Source organism: Alligator mississippiensis, chromosome 3 (assembly GCF_030867095.1).
Source record: "Alligator mississippiensis isolate rAllMis1 chromosome 3, rAllMis1, whole genome shotgun sequence".
Taxonomy (NCBI): Eukaryota; Metazoa; Chordata; order Crocodylia; family Alligatoridae; genus Alligator; species Alligator mississippiensis.
Genome location: NC_081826.1, coordinates 289,360,983 through 289,387,789, shown reverse-complemented (window position 1 = coordinate 289,387,789; position 26,807 = coordinate 289,360,983). Strand labels below are relative to the sequence as shown.

General features: G+C 43.0%; 1 protein-coding gene across 1 annotated transcript in view; it reads right to left on the bottom strand.

Moving 5' to 3' along the window:
* Positions 1-26,807, bottom strand: part of DYM (dymeclin) — a 374,678-nt gene that overhangs the window by 78,331 nt on the left and 269,540 nt on the right. The window lies entirely within an intron of this gene.

The following is a 26,807-nucleotide window of genomic DNA, read 5'->3' as shown; positions in this document are numbered from 1 at the left end:
AAGCAAATATATGTTCTACATCCATAGTGGAATCATTTAAATTGCCCTAAATAAAAAACCCTACCCACAATAACTGTTTGCCTATGAATTAAAAATAACTCAAGGCCACAATTTCCTGTTGAACATTAATTAAACAGATAAGAATGAAGAGCAAGGTGATGTGGTAAATTTATGATGAAAAATTGGACTATATATTTCAGGAAAATTCAATTAAGCTTTTTCCCAGGACAATGCAACATGAATATCCTGACAGTTTTGATACAAAAGCAAGCTGAAAGAATAGTGTGGGAACTGGAAAACTCGTAATTACTGGCTCAGTCAACAGTTTTTGTTTTTCTCTAGACTGAGTGCTGGTGACAGGGATGATTTTATGAAATGTTTCCTTATGTGGTGGGGACACACTGCTGTTGTGCAACTCAAAGCAGTGTCTTTAGCAACTGCAATTTATATTGACTCCTTTACTTGAAATTAAATGCACACACTTTATATGTATTCATTATATTGCTATTGCGATCTAGCTGCTGACAAGTGTTAAGACGCGTGTATTCTGCTGCATACAAGAAAGAGAAATGGCGATTCATTTTGGTTAAGAGTAAAGAAGAGCTTGCTTAAAGGTTAGAAGTCTGGGTTAACATACACGGGCATGCTCAAGTGGAAGAGATTCAGCACACACCGTATCAGATTTGCACCGATCAAAAAGACGCAGTAGCACAGGGTGTGTTTGAAATAGATGTCGGACACTTCAGCAGCATGCTACAGCTCACTTAAGCTTTGGCTCAAGTCTAAATATGTACACCAGCAATTGGGCAAATTCTCTACTACATTCCAGTAACTTAACTGAACAGTAATAAAAAACTTATTTGCTTTGACTGTGTTTCAAAGAGTATTACTTGTCAGTCAATCACAAATTGCCAAAGGTGCAATAGATAAGAACACAGAAGAATTAAATCACCTGCACTAGTAAGTTAAGGTCTTTTCTCAATGTTTTAAAACATCTTTGAAAGATGGTGCAGGAACAAGCTATCCACATGGGACAGAAGAATGGGAAGTTCAACAGGAGACCTGCATGGCTAGACAGCAATATCTTCAATGAGCTGAAACTCAAATAGGAATACTATAAAAAGTGGAAACTTGGTCATAGCATTAGCGAAGAGTATAACAGGACCACACCAGCATGCAAGGAGAACATTAGGAAGGCGAAGGAACAATTTGAGATGCAGCTGGCAAGGGACATAAAAGGCAATAAAAAGGGGCTCTGCAGATATGTCAAAAGTAAGAGGAAGATCAAAGAAACCATAAGTTGCTTACTGAACATAGAAGGCAGTCTAGTTATGGATGACTCAAAGAAGGCTGAAGTATTTAATGACTTTTTTACTTCAGTTTTCACAAATGGGGCAGCTACCAACATCCTGAATCTGCTACCCTAACTCTACCAATAGCCTTATAAGCCTCACAAAGATGCAGAAAAGCCTGATGTACTCATGCCTTTTTTACCTCAGTCTTCCTAGGTAAGGTCAGGTACCAGACAACTGCACCTGGCAGCAGTTTGGGGAGGAGGTGAGCAGCTGACAGTGGGTGAAAGAACAGGTTAGGGACTATTTAGAAAAGCTGGACATGTACACATTCATGGGGCCATACATGATGCACCCAAAGGTGTTGAAGGAATTGGCTGATGCGATTGCAGAGCTGCTGACCATTATCTTTCAAAACTTTGAAAATTTGTGGTGTTTGAGAGAGAGGTCATGGAAGACTGGAAAAGGGCAGATATAGTTCCCATCTTAAAAAAGGGAAGGAGGAGGATCTGGGGAACTGGACTGGTCAGCCTCACCTCACCCTGGAAAAATCATGGAGCAGGTCTTCAAGGAATCCACTTTAAGCACTTGGAAAAGAAGGTGATTAGGAACAGTCAGCATGGATTCACCAGGGGCAAGTCACCTGACTGCCTCCTATGATGAGATGACTGGCTCTGTAGATACAGGGAAAGCAGTGGATGGGACTTGAGCAAGGATTTTGATACAGTCTCCCACAACATTCTCACAAGCAAGCTAAAGAAGCACAGCTTGGATGAATGGACGGTAAAGTAGATAGAAAACTGGCTGGATTGTTGGAATAAAAGGGAAGTAATCAATGGCTGGCTGGCTGTCTAGTTGGCAGCCGGTATCAAGTGGGGTGCCCCTAGGGCTGGTTTTGTTCAATAGCTTCATCAATGATCTGGAAGATGGGCTGCCATGCACCCTCAACAAGTCTGTGGATGACACCAAGCTGGGGAGAACAGTAGATACACTGGATGGTAGGGTTAGGATTCAGAGAGACTTCAACACATTGGAGGACTGGACCAAAAGAAATCTCACGAGGTTCAATAAGGACAAGTGCAAAGTCCTACACTTGGGATGGAGCAATCTTATGCAGTGATATAGGCTGGGGACTGACTGGCTAAGCAGCAGCTCTGCAGTAAAGGACCTGGGGGTTACAACAGAAAATAAGCTGAATATGAGCCAACAGTGTGCCTTTGTTGCCAAGAAGGTGAACAGCATACTGGGCTGAATTAGTAGGACTGTTGCCTGCAGATTGAGAGAAGAGATTATTCCCTTCTATTCAATACTGGTGAGGCCCATCTAGAGTACTGGGTCCACTATTGGGCTCCTGATTACAGAAAGGATGTGGACAAACTAGAGTGTCCGGCAGAGGGAAATGAAAATGGTTAGAGGGTCGGGGAACAAATTCTGAGGAGAGGCTGAGGGAACTGGGCTTATTTAGTCTGGAGAAGAGAAGACTGAGGGGGGATTTAATAGCAGTCTTCAACTATCCGAAGGGTGGTTACAAAGAAGATGGAGCTGGACTGTTCTCAGTGGTGACAGATGACAGAAAAAGAAGCACCGGTTTTGAGTAGCAGCAAGGGAAGTTTAGGTTAGATAAGAAAAACTCTCTCACCAGGAAAGTAGTAAAGCACTGGAACAGGTTACTCAGAGAGGTTGTGTAATCGCCATCCTTAAGAGGTTTCTAAGACCCAGGTAGACCATGCTTTGGCTGAGATGATCTAGTTGGGGATGGTTCTGCTTTGAGCAGGGGGTTAGACCAGATGACCTCCCGAGGTCCCTTCCAACCCTATTTTTCTATGATTCTAAGTGTAATTATATGGTCACAGAATGCTTATCAAATTCAATGCCTCATTTTCAGCATCAGTAACTCCTACTTCCATCTTTTTAACAAATTCGCAGGGTGCAGCACACTCAATTTATAACTTGCATTATTGCTCTTAAAATGTAAAGCACTATTTAAAAACATTTCTAAAAAATTGGGACTAGGGGTATCAAAGAAACCTAAAAGAACTAAGTATCAAACTTTCATGACATTCCAGTGATATGTGGTATTCTGGTCCCATTGAAAAGTCCAGCCTGAGAGTCCAGTTATTCTTATGAACCACATTTGTCTGCAGACAATTATGGCATATGCATAATTGTTACTCAACTCCAAAAGAATACTTTAAAAGTTTTGCTTTGTCCACTTTTTTAGGGTTGCTCACGTATTTTGCATTCCTTCATTTCACAGAAGAATTCACATTTGCAAAAAATTAGCACATAAAATGCACAGATTTGTTCCTGTACCTCTTTCACATCATAAAACTATAAAGAAATGAGAAATGGGACACAACTCACTGATCAAACAAACCTAAGAGAAACATGCCCCAGCAATTATGTTTCTGCAAATTATCATTAAGGCAGATATTGTGCATGTTAATGGACAAATGATAGTTTCATAAAAAATAGGGCTGGAAGGAATCTTGGGAGATCATTTAACCCAACTGCAGACTCAAGGCAGGCTCAGTCCTTTCTAAGACCTCATAGGAAAATGTTTGTCTAACCTGCACTTAAAAACTTCTAGTGACATATTCTACCACTTGGCCTATATAAACTTAGCCCCCGGAGTTACAAAATTTTTTCCCCAGCATGTAACCCAAAAGTCTGCTGTTGCAATTTTAGCAGATCACTCCTGGTCCTGTTCCCTGTGGACACAAGACAGTTGATCACTATCATCTTCGCAACACTGTGTTTGAAGACTGTTCCCAAATCCCACCCCCAGTCTTCTCTTTGCTAGGCAAGTAATCCCAATTCCTCCAATCTTTCCTGGCACATTTTTTCCCTACTAGATCTCTAATAATTTCTGAGCATCTCTGTTGCTATTCTCTGGGCCATTTCCCAATTTTTTGTTTCATTTTTCTTGATCCTTGATGCCCAAAACGAGACACAGTACTCCAGGTCAGGCCTCACCAGTGCTAAATAAAATTGGAAGAATTACTTCCCGTGTCTTGCATACAACACTTCTTTTAATGTTTGCTGTTACCCACTTTGCTATTACCTTTTAATGCAAGAATATTACTTGATAGACTCATATTCGTCTTGTGATCTGCTAAAATCCCGAGGATTAGCCTGTTCTGAAATTTGCTCCTGTCCTACTTGAGTATGGTTTTAGGGTTCTTTTCAGAGATGTAAACATCATCCTGCTTGGATACCACTTGGTGGCACAGTCCACTGTCCTTACTGATTAGCAACTTTAAAGGTACCCTATTTTCACTTTTTTATGCTTTTTTTTAGGTCGGGTGACTTGATTCTCTTCTGGACTAGCCAATTCAATGAAAATGACTTGTTTGTCCTTAACACCGGGCACCTTCTGTGCAAGTGACCAGAAAAGCTGCTTCTGATGGGATTTTTTCTTGCATTTCTGCCCATCTCTTCCATGTTCCTCTTCTAATACCTATTTTCCTCTTGCTTCCTTTTACACTTTTCAATTTTGCCTGATTCCTTAAGTATATTTCTTACCCTCTGTTCCCATCCTTGCCATATTCCTCCTTTCATATTAACTCCTTTGGTCATTCACACTTCCAACCATGCTGGTATTTATATATTAGTCAAGAGTCATCATTTTTGGTGATACCCTCTTCATGTGAAAGGGCTGTGCTTAAAAAGGGATGGGATACAATGAATTACTGCCAAGATTAATTCATTTGCAGGCGTATCAATTTAAATGAACAGGGAAATCCAGGAGAGCCTATGGGGGAAAAAAGAGGCATACAGACTGGAAGCAAGGGGAAGCCACCAAGGAGGAGTATATCTGCTTGGCTCTCACTTACAGAGAGTCAGTTAGACAGGCCAAAGCAGAAATGGACCTCAGGCTGGCAACAAAAGATAAAGGCAACAAAAAGTCCTTCTTTAGGTACACAGGGAGCAAAGAGAAGGTGCATGGTAACATAGGATCCCTAGAGGACAGACTAGGGCAACTGGTAACAGATAGGAGGGACAAGGGTGAGCTCCTAAATGAGTTCTTTGCATATGTATTCCTGAACATGGATAAAAACATATCTCCCAAAGGGGCTAGAGACAGGCACAAGAGGGACTCCAACCCACCAACAGTTAGTGCTGACCTAGTAAAGGGGCATTTGGAGGGGCTGGACATGTTCAAGTCAGCAGGCCCTGATGATCTTCATCCAAGGGTGCTGAAGGAATTGGCCAGCGTCATAGCAGAACCACTGGCATGGCTAGTTGAGAACTCACAGCGCTCAGGACAGGTCCCAGAGGACTGGAAAAGGGCCAATGTGGCCCCTATTTTCAAGAAGGGGAGAAAGGATGATCCAGGTAACTATAGGCTGGTTAGCCTCACCTCTATCCTTGGGAAAACCTTTGAAAAAATTATTAAGGATCACATTAGTGGGAGTCCAGTAAGAAAAATAATGCTGAAGGGCAACCAGCATGGATTCAGAGCAGGTAGATCCTGCCTGACTAACCTTGTTTCTTGTTACAACCAGGTCACAAGATGCTTAGATGCAGGAGCTGAGGTAGATGTCACCTACTTGGATTTTAAAAAGGTCTTTGATACAGTGTCGCACATCCCATTCTTACAAATAAATTAAATGGTTGTGACGTAGATTATTACATGGTCAGATGGGTGGAGAATTGGCTTGAGGGACACACCCAGAAGATGGTGGTGGATGGGTCATTTTTGACCTGTAAAAATGTGAGCAGTGGAGTTCCCCCACGTTCGGTCCTTGGACCAGTGCTATTCATTATCTTCATCAGTGACATGGATGAGGGCGTGGAAAGCACTCTGCCCAAATTTGCGGATGACACCAAATTATGAGGCAAAGTAAACACACTGGAGGGCAGGGGGCAGATTCAGGTGGATTTGGACAGATATGAACATGAGTCATCAATGTAACAAAGTGATTCACAGATTCATAGATGTTAGGGTCGGAAGGGACCTCAATAGATCATCAAGTCCAACCCCCTGCATAGGCAGGAAAGAGTGCTGGGCCTAGATGACCCCAGCTAGATGCATATCCAATCCCCTCTTGAAGACCCCCAGGGTAGGGGAGAGCACCACCTCCCTTGGGAGCCCGTTCCAGACCTTGGCCACTCGAACTGTGAAGAAGTTCTTCCTAATGTCCAATCTAAATCTGCTCTCTGCTAGCTTGTGGCCATTGTTTCTTGTAACCCCCTTGATGAATAAAGCCTTGATGAATAAAGCCTCACCAATTCCCTTCTGTGCCCCCGTGATGAACTTATAGGCAGCCACAAGGTCGCCTCTCAACCTTCTCTTGCGGAGGCTGAAAAGGTCCAGGTTCTCTAGTCTCTCCTCGTAGGGCTTGGTCTGCAGGCCCTTAACCATACGAGTTGCCCTTCTCTGGACCCTCTCCAGGTTATCTGCATCCTTCTTGAAGTGCGGCACCCAGAATTGCACGCAGTACTCCAACTGCGGTCTGGCCAGTGCCCGATAGAGGGGAAGTATCACCTCTCTGCATCTATTCGTCATGCATCTGCTGATGCACGATAAAGTGCCATTGGCTTTTCTGATGGCTTCGTCACACTGCCGACTCATGTTCATCTTGGAGTCCACTAGGACTCCAAGATCCCTTTCCACTTCCATGCCACCTAGCAGGTCATTCCCTAGGCAGTAGGTGTGCGGGACATTTTTCCTCTCTAGGTGCAGCACTTTGCATTTCTCCTTGTTGAACTGCATCCTGTTGTTTTCTGCCCACTTGTCCAACCTGTCCAGGTCTGCTTGCAGCTGTTCCCTGCCCTCCGGCGTGTCCACTTCTCCCCATAGCTTTGTGTCATCTGCAAACTTGGACAGAGTACATTTCACTCCCTTGTCCAAGTCGCTGATGAAGACATTAAAGAGTATCGGTCCAAGGACCGAGCCCTGCGGGACCCCACTTCAAGAGGGTCCAGAGGAGGGCTTGAGAGGGTCCAGAGGAGGGCTACTCGTATGGTTAAGGGCCTGCAGGTAAGATCCTATGAAGAGAGATTGAAGGACCTGAATCTCTTCAACCTCCACCAAAGAAGGCTGAGAGATGATCTTGTGGCTGTCTACAAATTCACAGGGGGTGCGGGGGAGGTTGCAAGAAATAGCGGATACTCTGTTTACCAGGGTACCCCTTGGGGTTACTAGGAACAACATCCATAAACTGATGGAGAACAGATTTAGATTAGACATTAGGAAAATTTTCTTTACAGTGAGGGTTGCTAAAATCTGGAATGGTGCTCCCCCCCTACCTTGGAGGTCTTTAAGTGGAGACTAGATAAGCACCTAGCTGGGGTCATCTGACCCCAGCGCGCCTTCTGGCCAGGGCAGGGGTTCGGACTTGATGATCTACTGAGGTCCCTTCCAACCCTAAAGATCTATGAAATCTATAAAATATAATTTAAAGAATTTTTTTAAAACAGAGCTGAGCATCAAATAAAAAAGACGAGGTCAATAATTCCATTAAAACATCTAGATATTGACTTGGTTCCTCTACTGCACACTGACTGGTACACTAAAAGGAACTAAACATGCACTTTCATCAAAAGGAAGGTATAGTACATATGCCAGTACATTTTTTCCTACTTTGTCACTTACTGCATTATTTGCATAGGGAATAACCCAATGGGGTTTTTGATCCCTTTCAGGTGTTTGACTATTACTATAAAATAAACAAGAATAATCTACCAACCAATGCCTTTCTCCCTCCACATGAAAAAATATGCCACTTACAACATTCTTGTATCTTTGCACTTTAACCTTGACCTGAAGGGACTAGCTTTAAGTGAGGGGTGGGCTGTTCAGCCTCCACATTCATTGAAATTTTGGCACTTGGGCTTATACTGTCAATACTTAGGCTTTACTTATAAGTATGGGGTAAATATCTAGAAATAGAACTTTTCCAATTTATACAAAATGAGATGCAGGTGGTTTCTGTAGTCCAAACATATTTTGAACAAGACCACCTAGTTTCACGTAGGTTGCCAAATGAACATCAGATTTGGTCACTTTCACCCCTGGCTAGATTTGAACAGGCAACCCAAAATGACGGATTTTATATATATCTATATCCTTTTATCTAAATCCTGGGATTCAAGTTCACCAAAGAATAATTTCTCTCTCAATGCTACCACTTCTTACTTACTTGTAGGTCTAATTTTCTAGTTCTGGTCATCTCTTTCTAACCTCTACCCTCCTACAACTTCCAACCAAGTCATTTCCACCAGACATACTTCAACCATGAAGGAAATTTCAGAACCCTTGTTTTGCTCCTCTTTCCCAACCATATAATGACCTTCCACAGTATACAGACTGGCATTTTTTAAACAATTTAACTCAACTGGAAGAGTTCAAAAACTTTACTGGATAGTCCATATGTTCTGCCATAAAATGGGGCTTCAGAGTAGTTGGAAATCAGGAAGACATGGTTTTTATTCTCTAACATTTCACCAGTACCTCATGTGGTAAAGACAGCATACGAGGATTTCAGGTTTTTTAGGAACTGTTACAATAGAGAGCCTAAGGAAGCTTGCACATACTTTTCCAGTGCCTTTGTCTCCCACTTTTCTTTGATCATGCCTCTGTATATTTGTAAAAAGAAATACTATGACATTTATAAAATAAGTAAACACATTTCTGCTTTTATAAGAGTTATTTTCTTTGATCCAAGCCCTGCTTTATTATTCTCAAACTTTGTTTTACTAGTTTAATGCAATACACAGATTCCACAACATTAAATCTTATAATTCTCATAAATGGTGGAAGATTCAGGATCTGCTGCAAACCTTTGAGAGAATCACAATGTTGAATTTTTCTTGCTGTCTAAGAGCCCCCAAAAAGCCCAATTCCCCACCAGTAGAAAAATCAACATTCTTGAAAATGTCCTGAACAACTTATCAGACTGAGAGGACTGGGGTACAGGCAATAATAAAGATGATTAAAATAAATCTCTATCAACCAAAAACATATATACTGTATTCCTTGTTGCTGCATTCAAGCTTTTCTAAAGCTCTGCTTTCATCCACAAGTCTTATCACTTCATCAGAGAAGACAAAAGCATTTAATGCCTTTTTATTCAGTTTTCATAAACAGGGGCAGCAACCAGCTGACAAGTGCAGTTGGCAACGGAGATAGGAAAGGAGACAATGAGGATGAGGATGGGGAAGGGTGGCGGACATGGTATACCTGGACTTTAGCAAAGCATTTGGCACTGCCTCCCACAAAATCCTCATTAACAGGCTAAGGAAATACAGACTAGACAAAGTACTGTAAGATGGATACATAACTGGTTGGATCATCGTACTCAACAAGCAGTCCTCAATGGCTCAATATTTAATTGGGAGGAGGCATCAAGTGGAGTTCCCACTTGAGATCACGTGTCCACTTAGTAAATTTGTGGATGACACTTATTTGGGTGGATTTGTGGATACTCCAGAAGGTAGGGCAAGGATCTAGAATGACAAAGTTAGATTGGAGAATCCACAATCTAAATTTAAATAAGGACAAGTGGAAAGTCCTGCACTTGGGATGGAATAATTGCATACAAAAAATACAGACTGTGGAATGACTGGCTAGGCTGCAGTACTATAGAGAAGGACCTGAGAGTTACAGTAGACCATAAGCTGAATATGAGTCTACAATGTGCTCCTGCTGCAAAAAAAGCCAACAGCCTTCTGGGTTGTAGAAACAGGAGTATCACTTGCAAAGCAAGGGAAGTGATTCTTCCTCCCTATTCAGGACTTGCGAAGCTTCACCTAGAGTACTGTGTCCACTTTTGGACCCCACATTTCAAGAAGGATGTGGACAGTTTGGAAAGTCCAGTGCTGAGCAACAAAAATTATTAGTGGCCTCAGAGGCAAGACTTATGAGGAAAGGCTGAAAGTTCTAGGGTTATTTAGCCAAGACAAGAGAAGAACGAGGGAGGAAGATATCTGAAGAGCTATTAAAGAGATGATGGAGGCGGGCTCTTTTCTGTGGCAGTAGAGAATAGGAGTAGGAGAAATGGCCTGCAGCTGCAGCAGGAGAAATTCAGTTTGGAGATTAAGAGAAACTTTCCAACTATGAAAAAGGTCAGGTATTGGAACAGGCTACCTAGAGAAATTGTGCAATTTCCATACTTGGAAAATTTCAAGGCCAGGTTAGACAAACACTTGGATGGGATGATTTAATCAGCAATGACCCTGCTTTCAACAGGGGGCTCAGAGTAGATGAACATGGGCATGTCTACATGTGAAATTAGTGTACATGAATAAACTCTGGAGCTGATTGTTCCTGGGTGTGCCATTTGAACGTGCAGCACGTGGAGCCCGGGTGGGCAGTTTATTCATTTGCAGCACACAGAGCCTGACTGGAGAAGCCCGGGCTGGCAGGAGGCCCTAGGGGTCAGCCTGCCGAGTAAGGGCTGCGGCAACCAGGCTCAGTGTGCTGTGGAGCCCCTGCATTCAAGCGCCTTTGTGCCTCAGCCAGCCAGGTCAGCATCTAGATGTGTGCTGCTTTTTTTTTTTTTTTTGCACAAAAACTCCACAGTAGGGCAGTACTTGGTAGCACTTGTAAATACAAACAGTACCCTACTGTGCAGTTTTTTTTGTAAATACAAGTATTACCCTGCTGCAGAGTTTATTAGTTTCCTGCACCCTAGTAGGGGCGCACATGTAGCTGCTGAGACATTAGCCAGCTCCACAGTACATGTCTCATGCAGACACGCCCCTTGTAAGGTCCCTTCAGTCCTTCTACTTTTGTACAATCCTATGATTACTAGTCAGGCTCTCACTCAATGGATGGCAGCAGGAAAATCTGCTGAACAAGAAACAAGAAACAAAAAAAGCATCTGAAGAACAGCAGGTAACATTTACACTACAATGATACTGGAACTTGCATAACACTTTTCATTCAAAGATTTCAGAATTATTTCATAACAATTAAAACCCAATCTAATCTTAGGTTTCAACAGAAAAAGGTCAACACCTTTTTTTACAAGCTAGCAACAAATGGTGTTTTAAAAGAGCAGGCCCATGAAACATTCTTCTTTTTCCCAACAGTGATATATCTTCTACCTAAAAGTTGAACAGACTGCCTTTTTTCTTTTCTTTCTTTAAAAAAAAAAACAAAAAAACATTATCTGTGTGGCTTTTTTTTCCAAAACAGGCTACTATAAACTTATATCTATACCTATATGCAACACAATAAGCCTGTGAACAAAAATGTGGGGTTTTTTTGGTTTAGAACAGCACTCAGCCATTTCAAAAAGAAAAAATATCTCATGTTTTGTTTAGCAATCACTTTTCCTTTTAATTAAGCTCTTGTAAATTTTTCTCCAGCATATTTCTTGATACCGCAGAGTTAAAAAAACAAACTATCCATTTTTCTCCTGAATAGTAATATGATCTGAGAAACAACACACCATAATCCAATAACCATATTAGGAAAAAATTAGAAAATGTTAACATTTTAAGTGTCTTCAAATAACTATATATTTTAATGGTTATAATAATTGTCTCTCTATATTTCAACAAGTGTTAAGATTATATACAACTGAGAATCTTTTGAGGTGGTGGTCTGATTGCTATTAATATTTATTCTTTCCATTTCTTGAAATTGATTTTCATGTCTCAAAAGTCTGAAGGAGACAGTTTTCTTCTAACCAGGTCATGAAACATTGCAACTATGTTAAACGTCCTTAACATAAAAGGTAGATGAATGATTCCCAAAGTGTGTGCTCTAGCATGCTAGCGTGCCATGAGAGTGATAAAGGTGTGCCATAGATCCCCTTGGGTGAGAAGGTGAATGTTTCTTTCTCTGGCCAACACCCTGAGCCTGCATCAGCTAGTCAAGTGGCATTTGTGGCTGCTCCTCTGGGGACTGTTGCTGCTGCCTTCCCCACCCCGAAGAAGCCCCTGTGCTATCTCCCCACCTTCCCAGCAGTGTGGTCTGCTGCATGCAGGTGGATGCACAGATGGAGCCATGCTTTGCAGCCTGACTCAACTTTTCTGCTCCTCCCATGCTTCTAGGGCCTGCAGGAGGGGCCACAGGGATGCTCTCCAGCATCTGCGACCCTGCAGTAGCAGCCTCAGCAGCAGGGGCTGCCCTTACCCCTGGCAGTCTAAGACTTGGGGTTGGGATAGGGCAAACAGTGGGAACAGCAGAGCACAGCAGGGCGAGGTCCTGCTGCTGCCACCCTTAAGTGATGCCAGCTTAGATCGGTTATCCTCCACTTTTTTAGCCTCAGCCCCCTCCCCATCTAAATTAAAAAAAGATGCATGTGCAATTAATGCTATTTGGCTTCACTGTACAGTAGACTAATTTACTGCACAGTGTGTGCCTGCACGTGTAGGTGGTGATGCTTTACTGCACAGTAGATTAGTCTACTATGCAATAAAGCATCACAGGTGCTGTGAAATTCAGGGAAATTATGGAGTTATTTTTTAACAGTACATCTCAGCACTGGTCTGATTTCCTCTGGCAGAAGAATGGAGTTTGTTATACATCTAAAAATACATGCACACATTTTTTCAGGTTTAAGGGTGAAGTATGCTGCCAATTTTAATCCAAAAATAAAGTGTGCCCCAGGTATCTGTCATGACCCAATGACTGTGTAAGCGCTTCGGCACTGCAGAATTATTTCCCGCCACATGGAGCTTTCTTTGCACGGTGCAATTCTCAGCTGCAGAGAGAAAACCCCGGTGCAAAGGAGTTCCCGCCACCCGTATGTAAATTTGTTTCCCACTATTGGCTGTTTCTAAATTATTCCCACGTGGCGGCTAGCGATTGGCTTGCTAGCCGTATAAGAGGCTTGAGCAGTTTCCGCCCAAGCCGGAGATCTCCGAGAATCTCGGGAGGACCTCGAGATCCCCGATCCCAAGAATTCTGGGAGAAATCCAAGAGAATTCCGGGGAGAATTCCATGATTACTTCGTGGACTTCTACGTAAATCTCGGACCGACTGGTGGTCTGATCAGCTACCATGAATCTCTCCCCATCACCGAACGATCCCGACGTACCCCTACCCTGCGCGCTCGTCAAGAGTCATATTTCGGACTCTCATTTCGTTATCCAGAGCTCTGTCCGGTTCGTTTTGCAGAGCCTAGCAAACTCCGTGTGTGTGTCTTCGGTGGAGCCTAGCAAACTCCATGTGTGTTTGTCTGTAACTGCAATGCAAGCAAGTCTTTCTGCCTGCACCGCGACCACCTACAGTGTAAGTAAAGTTTTCTTTGTTCATCCGCTACGAGTCCGTGCCTAATTCTAGTCCATCGTGCCGAATTTCCCCGCCCACGTGCCCGGGCTGCTGGCCACAGCCCCTCGGCCCCGACAGTATCAAAAATCTGGAAAACACTGATGTAGATACTAAAGTAACTTTCACCCTGGCTGATTTTGTGAACAACCCAGAACTTCTAGGTTAAGTAAGACTCGCTGTAACTTGTATCTGAAACACAAAGGATGCAACACAGAATAGGTTTTCAGGGAACTTCTGGAGCTACTTACCAACAGCATTTCCTTCAATTTACAAACTACAACATATCTGTCCAAAAATCTTTCAACCACAAACATATTACTAAATAGAAAACAATGTGAAGAGCAACTGCTAAAAACCCCTCTAGTTTTCCATACAAATATTCAGAAGTTTAAACATACTGAACTCCACCATCATTTTGTCACACAATTTTAGGTTAATTTGTTCTTTTTGTTTAAGGGGAATTCATGCAGTCTTTACTTAGTAAAGACTCCAAGTGGCTTCGAGGAAGGAGTCGACTACAGATCCTGAAAGAACTACAGAATTTGGCTCTTGCTTAATAAAAGAGCTCATTTTGGATTTGGGTTGGAGTGTTATTCGAGTCTTTCCTAAAATTGCTACCTTTTGATTATGTAAAAATTGTGGGGTTAGGTAGGAGTGATTCTCTCTCATACTGAAACATAATTCATCTGGGGGAGGGGATGAGTAATACTTAGAAAATGTATTTATAGTTTGGCAGCTCTGCATTTACAGTAGGGGGAGGAGCACCCTAAAATTATTCTCATATTAGATTCCAGTTTCATTTATAAGCAAACAGTTCGAGGTAGTGAGCACAAGACAGTCCAGCACAAAATAAGGTGAGCAGCCGAAATTCCTAGAATCTGAATAACCAAAAAAGTTGTCGTCAAATGGCGCACACACTCTGCTACAGCTGCTACTACAACAACTTATGATAACAAAGCTTTTTCTTCAGTTGTTTGTTTTATTAATATAACTGTGTTAATGGGATCACCAGTATCCAACGAATAAAAAAATCTGGGAATTAATAAATATAAATAAAACTACTGTCATTAGGTAGCCAAATACTATCTTTAAAACTTTCAAATCTTAAGTTTAAGTAAGCACTCTAGTAAGTAAGCAGAAAATATACAAGAATCCAAGTTTGGAAATATATAAAAAGATTTGCTAAGGCAAGTATAAGGATAAGCAACATTTTTTAAATTTCACAAATGCTCAGCCAATAAAAAATACACTAGCTTTTCTATCTTTTACATATTTGGTATATACTGCATGTTAGTAAGGAACTTCTAAAAAAATTAGGCAAGAGCATCTCCGCTCCTACTAATGGCAGAAGGAAGGATACAGTTAGAGAACTCTTGATACACATTTCCACTGTATATTGCAACTACTGTACTGCAACACAGCATTTCTACACATAACTGTCTAGACCACAAGAATTGCACAGCAGTAACTGGATGGATAACCAGTTTAGCTGGTGACTGGTTTTCACCTCTACACCATTATTGAAGTCACCAGATGGTGACACTGACAGGCAGCTGGCCTTTGTAAGAAATAATGTTTGCTGTGACAGTTCTCCTTTAGATGCTTGAAGGTACCACCAGAACAGTCTGTTCCTGGTTCATTTTAGTACAGGTCTAACACTGGTTTGGTTTTTTTTAGGAGCAGCTGCTGCCTATAGGCCATACCCACCAAAACCCATGATTTATGTGATGCAAAAAAATGATAATCTCTTAGTTACAATTCAAATACAGACCAGATTGGCAGTGACTGAGATGCTTGGATGTTGGCTGTTCAACAGACTTGGATCATTAATTCATTTGTACAGTCGCCTTCCTAGGGAACAAGAACTCGCATCACAAAAATCATCACTCTTCAACTGATACTACTGTTGGCAGCCTTGGCTGAATATTACCTAAAGACACAATCATGAGTATTTATTCTAAAAAGCATCAGACAGGTATCAAATAGAGTGACAGAATGATGAAAGAGCTGAATCCTGCATCTCTACCATGCATAAAAACTTTAGTCTCTAGAGCTAAAATTTAATAGAATATCATTTAAGAGCATTGTTTGCTTCAGCAGGTTAATACAACTAACATTAAAATGACACATACTGAAAACAGAGCTTATCTATTTCTTATGGACCTATTGTACAGTTATTTCTCATCAACAGGAACATCCTGAATACATGCCTATTTCAGAGCCATTTCCCCTTGTTTAAACTAACTAACAATACTCCTAATTCAGAGGCCTTCCTTTAACTACTCTATAGACCCAAAACATACCAGGCAAATATGTAGATCTGACTCCTAAAACACAATTTGTTTCAAGGAATTAAATGAAATAAGGGAAGTATTTGACGTCTGTCCACGTACGAAAGAATAAGATTACTGGTCCTCTGGTTCTCAGTTGGGGGAACTGAAATGAGGGACTATTCATAAAGTACTTGCAGCTTTGACTATAATCAACTGTAATAACAAGATACAAGTTACAAAAAAATTCTTTTTGTTGAAACCACTTTTGTAATACTGCTTTTTAATAACCCTCATAATAGCCGAATTAGAAGGACCCCAACTGAAGTCATTCATCCCACATAAAACAAACATTGCTTTTTCTTCTTAGCTTTGTTTTACAAGCTACATTATTTCCAGATGACGCTCGAGGGGCCTAAGAGTTTCAAGAATTAGATGCTTAAATAGACAGCTGCTTTCTATTTACCATATATATCAAGGACGAATCAAAGAAGATTCTAAATAGTGGACTTCATTTATTACACTATTGAGAACAAACAGAGAAACAAAAAGAATACAAAGAAAGAAACATCTCATCAGGCAGCTACAAAGGCTTTATTTAGATTATTTAAAGAGGAAAGAAACTCAGTGACATTGGTAGAGTCCTAGGCCTTCAAATAACATTAGTTCTGTACAGCAGGTAAGACAAAATTCACTACACTGGTTAAGGGCTAGGATAAAAAATCAGCCCTGATCAGCAGTTCTCACAAATCCATTAGGCTTTGCTACTGGACTCTTAACATGCACAGTGTGCTTTGTTCATATTCTTTAAGCCTTTCCTTTGGACCATAACAGTGAATGAATTTTCTAGGCTTTTACATCACATTAGGAAGTATACAAGGAAGAAGAATCACAAGACCATCCTTCTATTTCCACCATGGGAGTGAGTTGCAACAGAACTTACCTGTATAATACATGTTACCTTCAACATGCAACACTTAGGTGCTCTAACACACTAGGAATTTATTAAGCCCACTTTTAACATATGCCCCAAAAAATAAATACCTAGTAAGAGTGGACACTGGGCAGCTGCACTGCTGTCCTATGAAACTTGCAGGATTAAGAAAAAGGTAGTAATTGCGCTTCTGCTGCACCATTCATCTGAGGAAGTTCAAAATGCTTTATGTACAAGTCAAAGGTTTCACTGCCAGAGTGCTATTCTGAACAGTGGCTAAAGCTTTATTTTGATTATTAACAAAAGAGAAAAATATTTAAATGACATTCCCCAACATGGAATAAATCATGATTCCAGCACCTGAGCAGCATATAAGGTTGTGTTTTTATTTTGCAGTTAACCTTAAAACTCTCTCCAATTTCTCCACCCACAGTACAAATGGCAAGTTAAAGGTTACATTCAAATGAGTTTTGGAAGTTTCCCATGAGGCTAGTTACCAATTTACCTAAACTATTTGCTGATAGCACTGTACCATTATCCAATTAGAAAGTCTCTAGCTTAAATTCTCAGGGCTGGTAGTTATAGCTGCCTTGGAAAAAAAAAAGAGGACTAATTTCAAAAGAACTCAGCAGACAGCCACCTCTGGATGCTAAGAACCTCTAGAAATCTGACCCTAACTGTGGTGTTGAGTAATTCAGACAAACTACTCCAAAAAGACTTCAACTAGCCCCTGAAACACCAGGATCACTAGTAAAGAACAGCCTGAGTTTACTGCTGCTAGTAAGCCTCAGCTACAGACTCCTCTGCCCTGCTGTTACAATTATTGTTAAAATTAATTTAGACCCTGAACAAAGGCAACGTAACCAAATATGCTTTGAAGACCAGACCGATGAGGCACATTGACTCATTCAAATAATAAAAAGATTTCTTTGATATACATTTTTTGTTCTTTATTTTATTTCATTTTTTTTTACTTCTACATGAAATTAACTCTCACTTCTAAAGATAAGAAGGGTTTTTAATCTAGAACATATGATGTTAAATCCCCGAATTCAGCCAGCCTTCCCGTATACATATATGCCCTCTGGAAAGATCATAGCTCATTACCAGTTGTGGCATGCCAAATGCTGGGGTAGGACAGTCATCTGTGATGTCAAAATGCCTAAAAAACGAACAACCTGGATATACTGTCACAGCAATAAATTTGCTGCATCTCTTTCCATAGGAGTGTTGTGGAGTGAATTTACATATGCTACAGAGGCACAGCATAACCCATATTATTAATTTATAATGAAAAATAAAGGACTCTATATTATACATATTAAAAATTTAATTTTAAAAGAAAAGCAAAAGCTTCTTGGAGCATTTCATTCCAGATTTGCCTGCCAGTCACTGATTTCAAATAAAATGCTCTCTCAGCATATGAAAAGCTATCACATAACTGAATTTTTCAGCTCTTTCAAGCCTGGGGACAATCTGACACAAGAGTTAAATAAAAATGTAGATTTCAAAATAGCTAAAATTTAGGTTTTTCACAGCTTATCTGGAAAAGAACTCAAGTGCTAGATATTATTTCAGGGGAGTTTTAGTAATTAAAAACAGAAACAGTACTTTGAATTGAGCTGTTAAAGGACTCTATATGAATCCTTGTATACACGAGATGGAAGCCTGATTTCTTGTTAACGTAACCTCTTAACCCATTAAACCTATTTTAAGTCAAGCACTTAGAAGTTAGGAAATAAATGGGGCCACTCTATTTTGGCTCTATATGGACAGCATTACGATATTCTCACTGGCTGCACAAGGCACGATGCTCAATTGAAAAAACAGCTCTGCAAAACTTGTTTTTCATTTGTTGTTCCTAGAGTAACAACATGCCTTATTTATTGCATACTCTTCTTGAAAACACAATGGCTACTTTCTTTATGAGCTTTTCTTGGGTGCTCATCACTAGGATAAATTAATGGCAAATCATTCAAATATCTTTGAAGCACCCTGTGATATGCATGTGTATTACCACCCCCAGTTTCACAGGGGGAACAGAGGTGCACAAAGATTAAGATTAGAGGGCCCACTAAATTTGACGCCCAAACTAAAATGTAGAGATTTTTTAGTCAGTGCTATGCCCTTCAGTAAATCTGATCCCAGGGTAACTATTTGGACACCCAGAATAATGAAAAAACACACAGTGGTCATCTGCATAAAGTGACTTGCCGAGCATTGCTTAGATACTCTCTGGCCAAAGCAAAAATGAAAATTCATCTCCAGGGCAGTATTCAAGTGCCTAACTACAAGAAAATCCCTAGTCTTTCTGTAAGCCCATTGTATTCAATCCATCTTTTTATACAAGTTCCTGCAAGATTTTCCAAATCCATACAGAAGAGTTATCCTGTGCCCGGTTTTAGACAGAGGTCACGCAGAAAAATAAGAGTGCATGATCCTGCCTGGATTGAAGACTTTATCATAATGCTTACCTATAAAGGAGGCCAACTTGAGGTCACTCAGACAACTTGGGCGCTTGGCTTTTTAACTTGAATAATGTTATTTTTAATGCAACTTTTGTGTTTAATAGGTATTTCATCACAGTGCATTAGACTGACTTTCAAATGGTTCCCCAACAGCACTGGAACATTTACAGCACGTCCAGATTCTTCAGAGGCTTAAGCTTCTAAAATCTGATAGCTCTACTGAGCATGTGCAAGTAGATGTTTCAAGGATTTATAATTTGGTGAAACGTGGGGGATTTTTTGGAGGAACAGCAGAAAGCATCTATCTCTCTGCCAAAAAAGCCGTTGTCCATGTGCCAAATTTAAAGCTGATCCAAAGCAGAGAACACTGCAGTTTCTTTTTAAAAAATTTTAAAAAAAATCACTATAATTTAACATTGCAGAATGACATGTTTTCCCCTAACCTTGTTCTCAGAAACATCTGGAGCGTTATGGCTTGAAACTCCCTCTCCCCAACTCTCTCACAGCAAAATCAACTTAAGAGACAGCCTAATGGTTAAACTTTGACAAACTTAAAGGCAGACAAGGCTCACTGGGTAGATGTAATATCTTTATTAGACCAACTAAATTGGGGGGGGCGGGGGCAATTATTTCGGGTGGAGGGCTACTTAATGAGTTTTGGTAAGCTATCAAGGACCGCATGGGTAGCCCCACACTCTTGTCGCTATCTTGGGACTGGAAATCCCACTCCTACCCATCCCGTTGACCTCTCCTCCCCTCCAAATACTTTGGGGGGGGGAAAGAGGGGGGTTGACCATCTTAGAATCAGAAAAAAACCAAATCATACACTAAAAATCAAACACCTACTGTAACATATTTTAATATTATAAAACATATTTTTGTCACAATTTGTGTTTGCATACTCTATACAGAGGAGATTGCATAATAACTCAAAAATAAATTCTTTGTTTTGTATATTGTGTGGTACTTGTATATATGTGATGTGTGTGTGCGTGCACATGTGTGTGTGTCTGTCCGTGCGTCCATGCATGTATGGTGGGTTTGTATAGGGGGAGTATGTGTGTGGTAGGATGTGGGGGGATTGTGTATATGTGGGGGGTTGTGGGGGCAGGGTGTGGTGTGGCGACCCTCCATACTCGCCCCATGGCACGGCAGCAGGCTCCAGCCACCACTGCACATTGGGGTGAGGGGCGCAGCCTTCCCCAGGCTGTCTGTATTGCCGGTCTCCCTGCCACTCAAAACACACCCTACACTTGCACAGCAGGGAGGGAAGCCCCTTATGCTGGAGCCAGGTGCCTTCCCTGCCAGGGCTGTGCAACACAGGAGAGAAGCCCTGTGGGTTGGAGCTCATTGCCTTCCCCACTGGGGCTGGCTTCAGGGGAGGGAAGGCAGGCAGCTCCAGCCCACAGGGCTTCTATTCTGTGCTGTGCAGCCCCAGCAGGGAAGGCTCCAGCATGTGGGACTTCCCTCCCTGCTGTGCAAGTGCAGGAGCTGCGTGTAAGTGGCAGGGAGTGCCGGCAATACAGAAGGACCTGAGGAGGCTGCGTCCCAATGTGTAGTGCTGGCTGGAGCTGCGTCCCATCGGGCACCTGCACCCTGAACGCCCTGCCTGCTTGCTGCTGCCACCACCTGCTGGGGCTGTGCGCTATGGGGAAGTGTGGGAGGGTCCCCACACCCCCCACCCTCCCTCACACGCACACAGCACCCACCCCAGCTCCATGCTGCCACCACCCCGTCTCCCTGGGTGTGGGCTCCGCACTGCTACCAGCCCCAGCCCCACACTCCGCACTCCTGCCCAGCTGCAGCCCCACCCCCACCTCTTCCCTACCTGCTGCCCAGAGCCAGCAGGAGACCAGGGAAGAGGAGCAGGTCCTTGGGGGCAGCAGCAATGGCTCCGTGTAGAAGCTACACACTGGCTGGGTGGGGCCCTTCTGTCCACGAGGGTGGGAGTGAGGCAATAGGGTATGTTTGGAGGGATGAGTGTACACGTGGGCGCCTCACTCCCACCCTCATGGGCAGAAGGGCTGGGCAGGGCAAAATCTGTTGCGGGGCACTGCAGGACAGATGAAAGTGCTTGCCAGGTCAGATCCGACCCAAGGGGTATTTTGCCTGGCCCTGAACTAAATAGTTGCAAAAATTGTCCTTTGCAAGACGAGGCCTTTATAAAGAAGAGTGTCAGGCAAATACATGGTGCTTTGCTTTGCACTGAAATGCAAAAATATTCACAAAAATGTTAAAAGGAGATGGAAGCAGGAGTGAAAATAGAGAACTTACTTTGCTGATATGACTACTGAAATGAAGATGCACAAAGAAAAATGAGAACATGAATGACAGCTAGAAAGCCATTCCTAACTATCTTTCTATGATTTGCCCACTTGCTAGTTCAGTATTATTTAAAATTAACTTTGAGATTACACAATGTAATGAGAAATAAAAATATTCCTGAGAAACACAAAGCTCTAGGTAGCCCAAAATTCTGTGCAATGCACATTTAACACTATTCATTTAAAGCCTCTGAATGTGCTTCTTTCAGACCGGGGTAATACATGGTAACATAAAATTTTGCTTCTTTTGCTCGCCTCTTTCTCTCTATGGAAAGGTCTGCCTTGGGAGAGGTGACCTCACATTCACCCTCTACTCCTCCCTGATACTCCATTAGGAACACGGGGATACAAAAGGGAAAGGACATTTTCCTTTGCTCAATGCAGGGCTTAAGATATTAGATGCACCCTCTAACCAGCTGCCCTCCTCCAGCTCCTGCAGAACTAAAATTTCCCATGACATTTCTTAAGGTGCATTCAGGCAAACTGAAACAGCAATCACCCTTCTTAGACAACACAGTATAAACACGGACTTCCACAGGCAGTATACCCCAGGGACGTCAACAAGCTAGTGCAGGGGCGGGCAATTATTTCGGCTGGAGGGCCACTTACCGGGTCTTGGTGAACTGTTGAGGGCTGCAAGGGTAGTCCCGCCCCCAGTTGCCATCTTGGGACTACATGTCCCACCCCTACACCCTGACCTTTGCCACTGAAAGTCCCTCCCCTTACCCCCGAAAGTACTCCTTTTGGGAAGAGGGGTTTGCTGTCTTGGAACCAGAAAAAAAACCAAATCATTTACTAAAAATCCAATATCTATTATAACATATTTTATTTAAAAAAATATTTTTGTCCTTATTTATGTGCATTTCCTTAGCGTATACAGAGGTGACCCAAAATAGCTCAAAATAAAGTCTTAATCCTGTATAGCGTGTGTGGGGTGTGGGCTGTGGTTGGGGGGTGTGTGTGTGTGTGTGTGTGTGTGGTGCTTGTGGGGGGTGTGACTGTGTGTCAGAGATGTGTGGTTGTGGGGAAGGATGTGTGGGTATGGTGGGGTGTGTGTGGGACACAGACAAGCATGTAAGCACATGTCAGAGTGACAGCCCTACCCATGCGCAGGGCAGGACAGACAGGCCTGCTGAGTCCTAGGGCTGTGGCTGTTGCTGGTGGTAGGTTGTAGCACCCACGGCCCTGGTTACTAGAGCTTCCACTCTGCCTTCCTCTAGCAACAGGGAATACCTGGGCCCAGGCCTGCCACAGTCCTACTTCCCCCGTCGTTGCTATGGAAGCCAGTGGGACCCCACAGTAGTGGTGGCAGTGGCTGCAGGGCCCAGGCTGGGAGGTGAAATATACACAAGCTCCTGGGGCTGCCACCTCCAAGCCCAAGGATTAGCATGGCTTTGCCCAGCAGGGGAGAAGGGATGGCTGCAAAGGAGCTGGTCCAGGGGAGACTACATGTGTGTGAGCAAACCAGCAGGTGCACCCCCTTAAGCCAGTCAGCACCCCTCCCCCAAGAACCCAGAGCTCATGCACCCTGCGGCTCCTCCCCACCACTGCTCACAGTGTGCAGCCCCAGCCCCGATCTCAGCCTGGCCTGCACCCACTCTGGACTCACCCCAGCTAGAGCAGACCAGCTGGCACTCGCATGCACAGCTCTGACCCCAGCCTGCCCCACACCACCCACCCATGCTAAGCAGCAGCCAGGCATAGATTCATAGATTGTAAGGCTGGAAGGGACCTCAGAAGATCATCGGGTCCAGTCCCTGCACCAAGCAGGAAAGGTAACTGGGGGTGAGGTAACCCCAGCAAGGTGACTGTCTAGTCTTCTCTTGAAGATTTCCAGGGTAGGTGATTGCATCACTTCTGGAGGGAGCTTATTGCACAGTCTGGACACCCCAACTGTGAAGAAGTTTTTCCTAATGTTGAGCCTGAACTGATCTTCCTGGAGGTTGTGGACATTACTCCTGGTTTTCCCTTCAGGTGAACTTCATTTGGTTCCAATTCACCCAACTTGCTAGCCTGTCTAGGTCCGCCTGTATCTGTAGCCTATCTTCAAGTGTGCCCATGCTCCCCCAAAATTTGGTGTCACCTGAGAACTTGGCCAGTGGGCTCTTCACTCCCACATCCAAAACATTAGTAAAGATGCTGAAAAGTATTGGACTGAGCACTAACCCCTGTAGGACACTGCTGCCCACTTCTTGCTAGGATGACACAGATCTGTTCACTACGACTCTCTGGGTCCTATCCTGAACCCAGTTTCTCACCCACCTGACTGTCTCGGAGTGAAGCTCACAATCCTCCAATTTTCTTGCAAGGACATTGTGCGATACTAGATCAAAGGCCTTTTGGAAGTCAAGGTATACAATGTCAATCTGCTTTTTCATGTCCAGGTGGTAAGTTACCTGGTCATAGAAAGAGACGAAGTTGGTAATGCAAGACCTACCCGTGACTCAGATTCATAGATGTTAGGGTCGGAAGGGACCTCAAGAGATCATCGAGTCCGACCCCCTGCATAAGCAGGAAAGAGTGCTGGGTCTAGATGACCCCAGCTAGATACTCATCTAACCTCCTCTAGATGAGTGACGAAGCCATGCTGGCCGAATCTTACCTTCTGCAAGCTTATCGCAGATAGACTCCTTTAAAAGATGATATTTTCTAGGATTTTCCCTAGAATGGAAGTTAGGCTGATTGACCTATAGTTACCCAGGTCGTCCTTCCTGCCCTTCTTGTGGATGGGCACAACACTGGCCCTCATCCAGTCCTCAGAACTTCTCCAGAGTACCACGAATTGTGCAAGTTTTGCTAGGGGCTCTGCAATGGCTTCGGCCAGCTACTTCAGTACTCTTGCATGATGATCTGGCCCTGCTGACTTGTACATGTCTAACTTTTTTTAGAATTTAGGGCAGAAGCTGCTGCTGGCATGAAGGAAAAGTGGCCCTTCCCCCTCACCGCTGCTGGGCAGTTCTTGCTGCAGCATCCCAGAGCCCATGCCCAAGCATGCCCTACAACTCCACTGCAGTGCCAGCACTTCCCTGCGGGGTGACTCAGAGGTGGCAGTGATGGCAGCAGAGAGAAGCCACAGGGCAGCCTGGGTGTGGGCTCTGGGTGGCTGCAGTAAGAACTGCCTGGCAGCAGTGAGGGGGAGGGGCTGCTTTTCCTCTGCGCCAGTAGCAGCTTCTACCCTGCTGGTGTCACTGCTTAGCATGGGCAGGTGGTGTGGAGCAGACACAGGGCGGGCCAGTGTCGCTGGTACCACAGAGCTGGGACCAATGGTGGTGGCAGGGGAAAGGAGTTGCTGCCACCTGGGCTGCCTAGAGAGGTAGTTCAGTTGCAGAGCCGCCCCGGCCCTGCTGCATGCCCGGGGGCGGCAGGACGTGCCACGGGCTGGAGACAATGCTTTGGCCAGGTGGGACCAAGGGATCCACTGTGAGCCAGACAAAGACCCTCTGCGGGCCGGATCCAGCCCACAGGTTGCATTTTGCACACCCCTGAACTAGCGTGTGACATCTGGTCTGCATTAATGAAATCAACTGAGATTTAGGTTGAGCTTAATCCAAAGTGATTCTGAAAAAAATCAGGCCACTAGCTTGAGTACATTTTCCTTTTTAAAACACCAGCTTAAAGCTTTAAGTTTCTTTATTCCTTCCTACATACATCTTTTCAGCCTTCCTACCTCTGCCCGTTTTCTGAATTCCCCCCACTGCTTCTAGTAACGAATTGCCTTAATCTCTGCTGTATTAAACCTTAAAGTGTTGTCTCAGCCATGCTTATAGAAGTAGAATGATTTCCTCCCTCCATTTGTGAGGGAATGACTGCATATGTATGTATCTCCAGATCATTTCCCAGCTGCATTTAGTTGATATCCAGCACCAAACCAAAGTCACAGCCTAAAGAGCATTCTTATGTTTTATGCTACCTTCTCTTCCTCTTAACAGTGGTATTTTGCTTGCCTAGAGGAGAGAATCCCAGGGTCTCTTCATAAATTAAGCATCTTCTCCTATGACAAGATATTTAACACCTTCCAGACAACCAGGTTAGGCCAAACATAGCTCTAGTTCAGCCATTAAAAATATATGCTAGTGTTAAAATACTTTTCACTAGCCTACACAGGCTTTCAGACACCTTCCAGTGCCTTGCATAATTAGCTAATTCAACTCTAAAATATGCCAGCGAGATAGATTTGAGAGAGACAGGTTGATCACGTCACTATGGTGAAAATACAGTCACTTCTCACCTGAAACCAGTCTAAGCAAGTCTACACAAGAATTCAGGGTAGGTTACAAAGATTCCTGTAACTAAAGGAACTGGAACATGAAGTGATCTAATAACTTTAGTTAAAACTTTACAAAGCACTGAGGTTTATATCACCTCTGGGAAATAACTTTACATTCTTAGTGACCAGTGTCACCAATGCTCAGGACGGTTAATTCTGTATCCACAAATACCATCTCTAGCAGCTGTCTCTCTTAACACCATTGCGGGTATTAGTTCAAAGCTAATAGAATTATAGCACCAAATCATTTCAAAGTATTTCTACATCTAAAGGACACTGAGGGAATCTCCTTCACCAGAGGTTTCCAGGAAGAGGCTGGATAGGCATTTGACTAAGATAGTTGAGAAATAGTGCATCCTGCATTAGTGCAGGGAGTTGGACCAAATTACTTTGGAAGTCCCTCCATAACCCACAAGTTCACGTGTTCATGGTTATCCAGATGAAAGGGTTTTTAGATTCTGGTTGCATCCTTAAGATAAACTGGATATACTTCCTTATTTTTGGGAGAAGGTAGATTTTGTTTTGGTTTTTTTTTAAATATAGTATCTAGGAATTCCAAAACTGCACATATGTTCAAGTGCGACTGCAGGAAAGCACAACCAATAAATCAGATATCATAAAAATCACTGGTGCTGTAATGAAGTTCCTCTGAAATATGGCATCACAGGTGGCAAGAATAAATAGAAAGAAACAGCAGGTGATTTATTGACTCAATAACCTTGGCCTGCATTCTGCTTTTGAATAACAAAATGTCTCTGGTTTGAAGCACTACATACAAATATTGACCAGGAGATGCAGGACAAAAACGTTGCCACTCAAATGATCTATCGTGAGACCTCAAAACCTGACCTATTAGATAAGATGACAGTCTTAATAGCTTTAAATACATGGTGATAGAGCAATGCAGTATGTACTGCCTGAGAAAAATGGTTTCCAGAAGACTTATTAAAACAAGGCAAAGATGCAAGTTGTATTTCAATGGTCAAACTCGCAGCAATTCATACATCTGGGAAAAGCAGT